The sequence below is a fragment of the Betta splendens genome, chromosome 9 (assembly GCF_900634795.4).
Source record: "Betta splendens chromosome 9, fBetSpl5.4, whole genome shotgun sequence".
Taxonomy (NCBI): Eukaryota; Metazoa; Chordata; class Actinopteri; order Anabantiformes; family Osphronemidae; genus Betta; species Betta splendens.
Window position 1 is genome coordinate 4,531,213 of NC_040889.2, and position 12,192 is coordinate 4,543,404.

Sequence of the window (12,192 nt, forward strand, 5' to 3'; positions counted from 1 at the left end):
TCCCCTGTTCGAGGTTCTGTTGCTTTACTATGGTTGTTCACGATGACTACCTGAATGTCAAAGGGCTTTTTGGACATGATTATAGCCACGCACACACTACTTCCCAATGCTGACTTGGGGATTTTGACGTGCTGGCTCTTTCCCCTCCTTCATGGCCGTCTAATGTTAACAGTCCACCTGGCTGTTGGCTCCGCTGTTCTGGTTGGGGAGCCTTTTTCCCCCCCTCCACTGTGAAGGAATGAGAGGGCTCGTTGGAAGTCTTGCCAGTTCTTTGCGGAGGGCTGCGATTAAGACAAGATGGTTGAGCCACACACATCCCCAACACCTGGGAGCCAGCTGCTGCTGAGGCAACATCTCAAGGACCGGTCCACTGTCTGGCTACTAACCCAGGGCAGAGATGAGGGAGAGCTGACGATGATGAGTCTTCTTAGTATTCAGTAGAAATCATTAAGGTGAGAGTTGAGGGAAAGCAGAAGAGGTGGCACACTTTATAGCACATTCCCTCTTTGTGTTGCCGTTCCAAAACACAAGACTGAGCAGAGGATAAAGATCTCAGGGATTTTTCCTTTTAGCTGCTTTTCCTCAAGGTCACTGTGGTTAATGGCAAATGTGGGAAGGCGGCTTTTACTCTTTTCGAAGCTTCGCAGCTGCCGACTTCAAGCTTTCTCGTCAACAATACTAGGTTTTACACTTCACTAAATTATGTGTTGCAATTAGGCGGGTGGATGTAGCTCCCCTCGAAAATGGTTTATTTACTCCTTTAGGAAAGTCTCCGAAATTGCTGCAACCCAAAAACACAATTTGTGGCCTAACAAGCGACTGAGGCGTAGCAGGTTTCCACTTTTAAAAGGCGCTGCGGATCCAGGAGTCTCCCGTCGAGTCTGCAGCCGCCGACAAACCTTCGCGTATCCAGCTGGTGGTGGGGGGAGAGAAACGCCGGCCAGATTGCAGAATAATTTTCCCTCTTTGATTCTGCGTCCAGAGAAATGAGACAGGAAGTTGATCATTCCTCCAGACCACCAATGACTGGCAATGAGTGCGACGGAGCCCCGCCGGTCCCGGATCAGATCCCTATCTCTGATCTCCCCTTTCCCGACCCAGCGCTGTTCCCATTAGCAGCGTGAGACTGATCCTCGGTCAGCTCCTCGGGGCCATCGACGCTCTCCACACCCCCCGGAGGCTCAGCTAGGAAAATGAATTTAGCACGCTGCAGCCTTATCTCCCTGCCAGACACTTTGAATTTTGCAGCTAATTTGGCTTTATTATTGCCATATGTGGTGACATGCAGACAGATGCTTATTATATTAAACAGCTTCGGGCGACGCGCAGGAGAGAAATCACTCCTCTCGTGTGAAGCTCAGCAAATCTGTACGGGAGGGTCTGACTTTTATGGCCTCGGGGCTTGTTTCTGCATTAGATGGGCTTTGTCTGTGCTAAAATACAGATACGACCCCAGTTTTCACTAATCACTGACTAATCCGCACACGTGCGACGGACACATGGAGGTTTTCATTCCTCCTTCCTTCATTTCTCCTCTGCTTTTAAATCAATTAAACAGTTCACTGATTATCTTCCAGCTCCCGCTGAACGTATCGGATCGCCTTTGTACCAACACCGGCCGAGGCCAGACTCGACTCGAACGGTGATCCCGCGATGGTATAATATTTTCACACCGGACTCGGTGAAACCTGGGAGCAGCGCGTCTCCTCTGAATCTCAGCCGCGGCTCTTTGTGCGATTGGGAGCACATACGAGGGCTTTGCATCCTGCAGATGTGGCCATAAATCACTGCTTGGCGCTGCCTATGCAACTGGCTGCCTGACAAATGTTCCACAATAACTGCAGCCCCCACTCCACCCTTCCAGTAAAAAGGGGGAAAAAAGAAAAAAGGGAAAACAGGGAGTCTGGAATTCCTTGTAACTCTTTCAGGACTATTGTGAAGTCTCAGCCGTGTCAGCACAGGTGGAAACCTGAGGGGTCATAAAACTGGCGAGGGGGGAAAAAAAAGCCAGTACCCACTTCATGCCTCCTCTCTCCCAATGAGTTGTCAAGCACCCCTCCCCCCCGCCCCGGCCAGCCCTCCACCGTGACTAATCCCACACAAATCTAAAGCTCTAAATCAGTCAGGCTGCCTGCGTGTCTGTGGACGGCAGTAACCGACACCCCCCCACGCCTGTAAAAGACGCGACCATAGTGGCCGAGATGGAGAAGCGGGCCGTGAATCACAGCCTCCCAGGCAGCTGGGGTGTGTGTGTGTGGGGGGGGGGGGGGAGTCTCCCATCCCGCTGTCTTAAAAAGCTTAAAAGGGTCTGAAATCCAAACTTTAAATGTTGGCAAGGCCTTAAAAGTTAAAAGTTAGGCCTCCACCTGTTTGTTCCCTTTGCCAACACTTACAGGAGAGACTGCTAGCGTTCTGGTCTGTTCTGTGTTAAGCCTGGGCCTTTTTTGGGCCAGCGTTTTTGTTTTAGAGAGCAAATCAACGGAGCGAGACACGTCTTCGTTAATGCGCTTTTAAAATGGTGGACCAATCTGCCGCGCACCTGTAACGACTGCCTTTATGGCCACTTGGGGCGACAGGTGCCACAAACGTACTGCAGAAACACAACACTGACGTCCAGGCTTATTACATTTTACGTTTTGTTCTTTCTCACAGAGAGAATTGATCAGAGACAGCTGCAAACAGCCGCCGCAGACGAAGTGAAACAACTGAGGAGCCGTAAAACCAAAGCAATGACCTGAAAGACAGACGTTTATTTACCTCTATTCACATTTAAAAATGGGTTAATGCTGATTGATCTGCAGCGGCTGAGCTCTGGGGGATGTTGAAGGTTTGAAGGACTCCAGATTTATGTGCAAGACACCGACAACAAAGCGCCGAGGGCCGCGCTGTAACCCCTGCACCTGGGCTGCTGAAGTCGTCGCTGTTCCTTTTACAGCTCTACTTATTATCAGTCAGACTCTTTTCTTAAGGGACGCACGCTCGCTGAGCTGGTAGCAGCACAGACGCGTAGTTAAAAACGTGTCAGCAATAAATGCCAAAGCACTGAATAAGATCGCCCCTGTGACCCTACGTCATCTGTGCACTTAGGTCATTAGGAGCCATGGTGGTGTTTCATGGCGGGGCGACCTGTAGGAGCAGTGATTGTGATGAGAGCAAAGGGGCACGGCTTCTGTCTTTGGGCCTATTCTGGCTGAAATATTCAGGTTTTAGCTAACGAATTTAAATCACTAATAAAGAGATAACCTCTGTATCATCTGTGAGTCAAACATACGTCCAGCCTGTTTTTTTTAGGTTTTTTTTTACGAGCCACAGGGGAGAAAAAGGGAGAAGGGTGACCTTGCAGGTTTGGTTTGAAACTCCAGGTGGTTTCCACTCCACCTGTCAACACTACCCGACGCTCCGGCCTCATCGCATTCCTACGCGGCTGCTGGTCGGTGTTTCCAGCAGCCTGCAATTATCTTTTCAATTCGTTTCAGCCTGTTTGATCCCACTCCCACACACGACTTGGTGACTTATCGATACGTTGGATGAAAAATACGCCGATTCAGACAGACAGTCAGAGGCGGCGTCGATTACAGGAAGAACTTCAAGGGGCACGGGGAAACCGCAAGAGGCCCGTGATCCAATATTTGTGAACAGCAAACACGTCAGAAGTATGAACGGGGCCCTATTCACAAACGCAGTGTTGTGTTTTAACTTGTCCGACACCAGTGTTATGACTCAAATCTACATTTTGCAATTTACGTGTGAGCTCTTGCTGCAGCTTAAGCGCTAACAGAGATACCCCCAAAGACTACAAAGTTGGACTTAGAGCATCGTACCAAACTGCCCTGATCCCTGTGAGCAAACACTGACGTAAACAGTGCCGGCAAATAGAGAAACCCAGTATAAATGTCACTGATAGTGGTTCCCTTACAGCATATAGAGTAAATCAATAAAAATAAACAGAATGTGGTTCAGCATGACTAGGCTACCTCTGGTACCTGCACATAAAGCTAAGGGGTCTTCATTCATCACCCCCTGCTTGACCTTTGACCTCTTGGAGAATCAACACTTCAGACAATCCAGCCACGAGTGTGTGCTTGACCCCCCTGACTATAAAAAAAAACAACGTTCAACCCGTTACTGTCTTTTTAAAAGGCCACTAATGACACAGTGAAACATTCTTGGCAAACAGCATCTTATTTCTATTATGTTTGACACGTTTTGTTTGATCAGTCGGTTCGCTGATCCATCTTTGCCCAGGTGCTTCGGAAAATGAAGCACGAAATCTTAGTCGACGGCCTTTTGCACTCGGTTATTGAGCTGCTGTGATGAACTTGACAAGAAGCAAGAAGTGATGATGGAGGCAGTTTCCCGAAGGCGTGAGCGACGCCGTCCCCGAGAATGATGGGAAAAGCCCCGCGCTGACAACGAGCAAACAAACACTGAAGGCTCTTCATTTCGCGTCGACAGCTCGAACAAATGAAAGAAACGGAAGGAACGAGGACAGAGAGGAGAAAGAACAACACGACGCTGCTAATCAAGCCTCTTTCTTTAACAAGGAGCATCATGTTTATTTTTCCCTGTCGTCGATGCTGAGAGCTCTTCGCCGGGGCCCGATCTGATAACAGGGTGTGAGTGTTTTCACAAGTTAACCTCTCTACTCTCCACCCACAAACCCAGAGAGACTGAGTTTGTGAGTCTCACTAACACAAAAGTTTCATCTTGCACCGATTACTGGCCCGACAACCAAACGGGATTTTTTAATCGCTTCCCATGGAAGGAATGTTTGGACTGCTGCAGTTTATGTGTCGACTGGAATGTCATAGCAGTTAAATTATTCCTTCTTCATGTGCGCCGCTCATTAATAAGTACAACATGGCCGCTCCCTCCGCATGCGATGAGCTCCTTCCTCACACAGATCAAGGATTCGGAGGGGACTTGGAGAAAGAGCAAAGAGAACTGAGGAAGAGTCGCGTGTTCACAGTTGAATATTTGCATTTATAAGTTTGAAAAGAATTTTCAAAAAAAGGCTTCAAAACCCAGGGCGAACCCTGTGAGCGTGTTCTGACAGGCGCTGTTGAGCAAACAAGCTCTGCTGTTTCAGAACAACTCAACTGTTGAATATTTATTGTTTGGTTAAGGGTTCAGTGAGAAATGATGACATTAGTCCGAGGCTGGGGGGGTTTCTCTCTCGCACCGGAAGCGTCCGAGCCCGATCGACGGAAAGATTATTTTATAGCGCCTTTGACTCAATCTGGGCCCGATTGCGCGTTTTAGATCGATCCGGGCCCGTTATTTCACTTTTAACTGGAGAGAAGCCTCATAAAAAAGCACAACACTGTGATATTTAACAGCCTCATATATCAGCCCGGCTGTATTTAAAAAAAGTGCTGAGAAACACAAAAACGATCCCTCCCAGGCTTAATATGTCATGCGCTCCAGGCCCACCCAGAACAGCCACTGCACACATTTGTCTTTTGCTTTGCTATTTTTTTTTCACTTCATAAGATATTTTATCATCTGCTTTGCGGCGCTGAAAACGTACACACGTCCTCCCCGCGCTGACTCACTGAGCTCCAGATGGGGAAGCGGAGCCATCGTTCCTCTGAGTGATGGGCATCTGTGCTGCTGTTTTCATAACAGAGACTTTCCAATGTTTTCCAGACTGGATGGCAGCAGCGGCGACTCCATCGGCATCTTGGATAACGTCTTGGCACGTTCGGCTCAGTTTTCTGAAAAATAAATACGGCTGCGAAGACGGCGGGCCTGGAGCAGAGCCCCACACACACACACATACACACACACACACACACTCAGTGCCCCCTCCCTTAGCATAGTCACATACTTTTTAAAATCTATTCCTTACAGCGCTTTAATAGTTCACCCTCCTGGATAATATACTGCTGTAAACTACGAACACAGCGCAGCATTAATGGAAGAAGCCATCAAATGTTTTCTTTGGTATAAAACGAAAGGTTGAAAGTCCTTGGGTGAAGCAAGGAGGGAGAAACAATGAGCAGGAGGAGGAGAGGAGGCCACATCTATCCCCGGCCTGAATTACTATCATTATTGTAATGACTCTGTAATGTTTTCTTTCCTGGGCCAGTAATTGTTACCAAGCCTGCTGTTCGGAGGTGCAGGTGGACAAATTGCCCGTCGAGCATTACTTTCCATGATAGCGAGAACAACGTAATCGCTCCCACCGTCCGGGCCGCGAGCGGAACCGCTTGGTCTGGGCTCCACCAAACAACAGCAAAAGTAGAGAGAGCTTCAACAAATCGTCCTTGTGCCGTAAGACCCGTTCCTGCAGTGCAGTGCGCTCAGGGCTATGAAACGCTGAGTGGTCCTGACATTCTGCAGACACCCCCCCCCCCCCACTCTTTTTTCTAGCTCGCCACATGAGCCACAGTTGTGTTGTATCTGCATGTATTGACCCTTTTTAAAAGTTCCACGGCCCATATAGCCCACACGAACCCCCACCCACCGCCACCACCTGCGGCAAACCGTCCATGACTCTTAAAACCGGGCCAGATGTTCCTTCAGGTCGGGATTAAAAAAGCTGTTTCATAAGGGAGACCCGCGGGATCGGAGCGAATTAGCTCACTTGGTGTGAGGGGCAAACTGGGGGAATATTCCTTTGTTTAATCCATGAGCAGAACTAATCCAACTAATTGAACTCCAGAGAAAAATGAACCATTACTTGACATAAATCGCACTCTCCGTCTCTGTCTGCGTCTTTTAACAAGTTCCTACATTTCCCAGAATGCTGTTCGGCACAGATTTAGGAGCAGGAGCGAGAGGTGCACCTGGAGACAGTGACCTCGGGCACAGCCGAAGGTAAATCTAAAAGAAAATGCAACCTTCAAAACCAAAGCAATGACTGAAAAGGCGCAGGAACTCTGCACAGCTGAGTTCAGATCTATAACGGTAACCAAGTATCGATCAGTGCAGCTTCAGCCTTGGCAGCTGTTGTATTAACAGATGAAATTGCCTTTGAAATGATCTCCATATATGGTCATTAGCCGGGGCTGTTTGGTATTTTATTGCTGGCACAGAGGGGGAATGAACAACGCAGCCTCATCCAAGGATCCGACCGAAGCTCACTGCCTTCTGCATTCCATCTCCAGACATTAGTGTAACAGTAAGACCCCCCTCCCCCTCCTCCTCCAACCAGCGACTTTCTTTTTTACTTCCAGATGGTCCTTCTTCGCCGACTTCTTTAAAGGCCCTCGCGAGCAAAAGTACATCAAAAGGCCGAATTCCACCGTCTTCTGAAAGTGTTGTAATTACCGGCATGAAAGCGGGGGCGACATATGCGGCCCACACGCCGTAAATCACACGGCCGACACCTGATTTTTATCGCCTCGTCCCCGGGGCCGCAAGCCGTCGTTTTGACACCCGCAGAACGGCTCCGAGCCGGGCGCCCCACGAGAGCAAAAGTGGCATGTATGAAAAAACAAACGCAGTTTTCAGGGAGGGCGAGCGAAGCGACAGCCGCAAGCTCTCGCGATGCCTCTGGGACGAGAGCACGCGCCACTGGACTCGGACTCGCAGCGTTGCAGTCAAATTGAAAAATAAAAACGCGATAATATGATATTAAAACTTCATTAGATCCATCAGATTGTACTTTCTGTGTGTGGAGGTTGAAGATGCTGGAACAGGAAGTGGGCGGTGACGCCGATCTTGACCCTGGTTACATCATACTATGTGATCACTACATTCAAAACAGTTTATACGTTTAATATTTTTCTTGGTTCAGCAATTTAATTAACGTTGCTCGTGGCAGTTTTTTGGAATTCACATATGTTATTATGCAGCCCCCGGCTTGTTGACGTTGGCCCTCGCCCACCGCGGCGCGCGCGATGCGAGTCAGCGAGCCTCGCCGTGCCGTATGGGCGAGCGAGCGAGCGAGAGAGAGAGAGACGTGTTTCTAGCCGGTGACTCACGCAGCACGTCGAACCATGCGAAACCGCAGCCCTGTGCCCTGGTGTTAGTCTGCCAGGAGGCCTCCAGTGCTGCCGGAGCGTGCCTTACAAGCCGTTTCCATGCTCTCTCAGCAAGCAAACTTGCAAACAGCTGCATTTTCCGTCAGAAGTGGTTTCTGGAGATGTGCGTGCGTGCGTGCGTGTGTGTGCGTGCGTGCGTGTTTCCTCCAGGCTTAGGGAGGAGGAGGAGGAGGAGGGGAGGGGCTGAATGGGGGAGGCAGGGCGAGATGGGCCTCGCACCCAGCGGTACGGCCGCCTACGTGTCTATTAGCAACACGGTCCTAATTCAGTCAGACCCACTGAGATTTACTGCCGTGGAGAAAACCTGAAGAAGGTCAGCGTGGACTGTGAGGCCGGACCAATCAGGAGTGTTTTCCTAACTAATGACCTGTGGGATGAGTCACTTAAATTCACATTAAACCAGTGACGATTTAATGTAACGGATTCTGTGTGTGACGCGGGTTAGTTTTTAAATTAAGCGTTGAACCAACACACGTGTGTAAATATAGGTATCTGATTATATTATATGTTAATGCTGTCAGTTACTGAGGGTGGTTAACTGGCTAATGAATTAGATGTTTTTATGGAGCATGGCGCAGCACTGCAGCGACCTCTAGTGATTCCACACGCAAACTCAGCCGAGTCCAGTCTGCAGCCGTGGGAGGCGTCGTCTCTGTCCTCGGTTCATTTGCAAGAGACGAGACGCTAAATGATAGCCCAGATCAGTTCGCTGGGCAGATCCGATGCGCGTCCATCGCTGGGCGGTGATGGCTTGAAGTTAAAGGAGGCGGCCTCGGGGGAAATCAAAGAGTCTGAACAAAGTGGAGCTAAACTGCCCTTGAGCAAAGCACTTCACGGGAATGAATGAGCTGCTGGGTCCCCATTAAACCCCACGTTCCTCCCCCCTGTGTGTGTGTGTGTGTGTGTGTGTGTGTGTGTGTGTGTGTGTGTGTGTGTGTGCTACTCTGATGGACCACTTATATATCAAAATTATAAAATGTGTCCAGTACATAAATTCAGTTTAAACCTTTCCTTCACTCAAGCCACCAGAGTTCACTCAAAGTAAACACGTTGTTTCTTCTTCTTCTCCAGCGTGTGAGATAACTGTGTGAGGAGCGAGTTAAGGTCGGGTTCTCTTGGCGCTTGTTTACTCCTTAATTGCCTGCCGTCTCAGGTAGGAGCGGCTGATCAATAGCGCCGAGCGCGGCGTTAAAAGCTGGATGGAGGCTCGTCCAGCGGCGGCTAATGAGTGCGGGGTCGGAGGCGTCCTGAATAAATGACCCTGTTTGCTGAGGTCCAAGCGAGTTAACTCACAGAAGATAATGAAACGTGTTCTCTTTTAAAGTTCTGCTTTGATGACGAGCTGCGAGACAGTTATAAAAGTTTGCTCCATGGGTGGATTCCCCTCAAATCCCAAATCGTCTTGGTTTTACTGTTCCCAAACCTGAGTCCAAAAGAATATTTGCTAAGATTTTGGATTCAGGTTCTTTTCAACTGACTACTCACATGCAACTTGCTCAAGGGCACCCTGGCATTTTCCAGGAATCAAACTCTGCCTTGGAGGTATAGGCCAGCCTTTCTGCACCAATTCATACCTCCCGTGTTAGAAATGCAGCGCATCAAGCCTTCAGTGAAGGCACACTAATCCCTCTGGTGGTCCAGGTTCAGGTTCAGCAGCTCAGCCACGCGGCCGTGACAAAGCCGCCAGATTGGAGGACAGTTATCTGGACTTGTGTCGAGCGAAGGGGCCTCGCCCCCGAAACGAGAGCCCACCCTTCGGGCAATCTCCCGCTCCTCCCTTCAATGATTCGGAAATCCCTCCTGGCCTCATAGAGAGATGGAGCGAACAGGGCGAGCGAGGGGAACCGGGTCCTCCCGCGTCCTTGGAGCTTCTGATGGCGACGAGTCCGAAGCCGGGAGCAAATTCGCTTTCATCAGGCGCCGCAGAGCTCCGCTTTCCACACCTCCACTGTCAGCAGCAAGTCGAAAAGAATGACCCTTCATGATCATCAGTCTTGAACCTTCATTATCTTCTTCAAACTCACACACACAAACTCTAAATGAACATCAAAACAGGAAATATTGAATATTTAGTTCATCAGTAGCTGGTGGAGAGACGCTTGGAGGCAGAGAGAGAGAGAGAGAGAGAGAGAGAGAGAGAGAGAGGCAACCCCTTATTAGGTGAAGAGGAAGCAGGTGTGTGGAGCTTCCTGTTCCCTCAGTGGCTGTGGACCGGTTTGTTGGTTGCTTTTGACCTCTGCACAACTTTTGTGCGTCTCGGTTTTCATCGTTGTCATTGTTTCGCTTCATCTGGTGCACGACCAGCTCCTCCTCTTATGGTGTGTTATTACCATCAGCATCATTATCGTCATCCAGGATGGGTCACAATCACTTTCTATTCTGTTTGTGTTCAGTAACGCCTGAACGTCCGCCTCAGATTTGTTCCTGATCTTAGTTCCTGCCGTTTCCGTTCGTCTCAGTTTCCGCCTCGTCCTGTTTTTCTCACACGCGCCATGATTCTTTCAGGTCAGTCCACAGAGTTCATCACATTGCCCTCGACAAATACGCGACTCAACAACACCCGCCAAGGTTAGCGGAGCTCTGCGAGGACTTATTAATGAGCCCGCGGCTTCGGGGAGAGTTGATAAAGGGAGGAAAAAAGCAGCCCAGGACACTGTCCAGCGGTTGTTATGTTAATCGCTTAGGCCTAATTAATACCATGCATATCATTAGTGAAATGAAGATTCAAATGCCAGCGTGCGTTAATTACCGCCGCAGAAGCCACCCGCGTTTCTGCTGTGAATGTTAACAGTCTGCTCGGGCTAATTTATTTGAAGGCCCCTCGGACTAAATGGCACGTCGCAGGAATGACGGACAGGGCCCTCGGCTGCTGAAATACCCCCACAACGGCGCTCATCTAACCCGACTCCTCCGCGCATCACCCACCGGCCGCCCCCTTAAACCTACACTTAATCCCCCCCCCCACACGTGATATTTAGCAGCATTAACTTGATTCACTCTTTCTGCGCGAGTGTGAGAGTTCCAGGGGGGATTTCCTGATATAATCTCCAGTCCTTTTATTCCTAATAAACCTCGTTCGACGTGCCCTAAATCCCCCGGACTAACGGCCGTTGCCGAGAGAACATGGGAAAAAACGGGGAAACGCCACTTAGCAACTTCGCCTCCTCCATCCTGTCCTTTGGGGCCGGACTGACTGAAGACACGGCAGCCGAGCGTAACGAGCTAAAAGGTTCTTTTATCCAGAGGTAAATAAAAGCACATCCTTCGCGGGTTTGGGTTGACCAACCATTACAGAGGGATTACAGCTGGTCTGACTTTAAAAGAGTTTAAAAAATAAAAGCCGTTCTGGAGTAAAACCATGCTACAGCACAGAAAGCTGATCTCAACTTTAAACACCTCCTTAATTAATCCTCAACTTGCACACCTAATTAATTGATTTGCATGCCCACATCCCTACAGTGGCCTCAAACCGTGCCTCCCTGCTGGGGGACTTAATTGTCAGGTTCGACGCGTCACCTCCAGAGGATTTGTGCTGTGAGTTATAATGATTTCCACTTTTTCTCCTCCCACCATCAGCGTCGGCTGTTAACAACCTAATGAATTGTGTCACATCTCAAACAGCTTCTGTAAAGGACATTGATACATCACCGGTCATCAATGAGTAATAATGAAGATGAAGTTTTATATGTTTTGAATCCCTAACTTGATTTTTAACCGTAGCCTCATTTAGCTTTACAGTCATCTTCAAACTGCCACCACTAATTATAATAAGCTGAATAAATGTAAGAGTATTTCTGTTTTGTTTCTGTTTTATATTGTGTATATGTTTCAACATACCTGGACTCAGATATGAGGTCAGCTGATAAAACAAAGCTCAGGGTGACCATCTCTATGCTCCCTTGTCCTCAATCAGCTGAGCATGATGTTCTCCTCAGGCTAAAGGATTCAATATGCTTCCTTTGTTCAAGTCTCCCCAGAGTGATGAGGAAAGTGACCATCGTGGCTAAAGGATTTTTGTGTCATCCAGCTTTTACACACACACACACACACACACACACACACACACACACACACACACACACACACACACACACCTCTTCTCTGTTTCGTTTTTCAGTCGTGCTCATCTGAAAGTCAACCAACTCCGGACAGCAAAGCGCATGCGTCAAATTCCATCACGAGAAGTGAGACGAAGACGAGA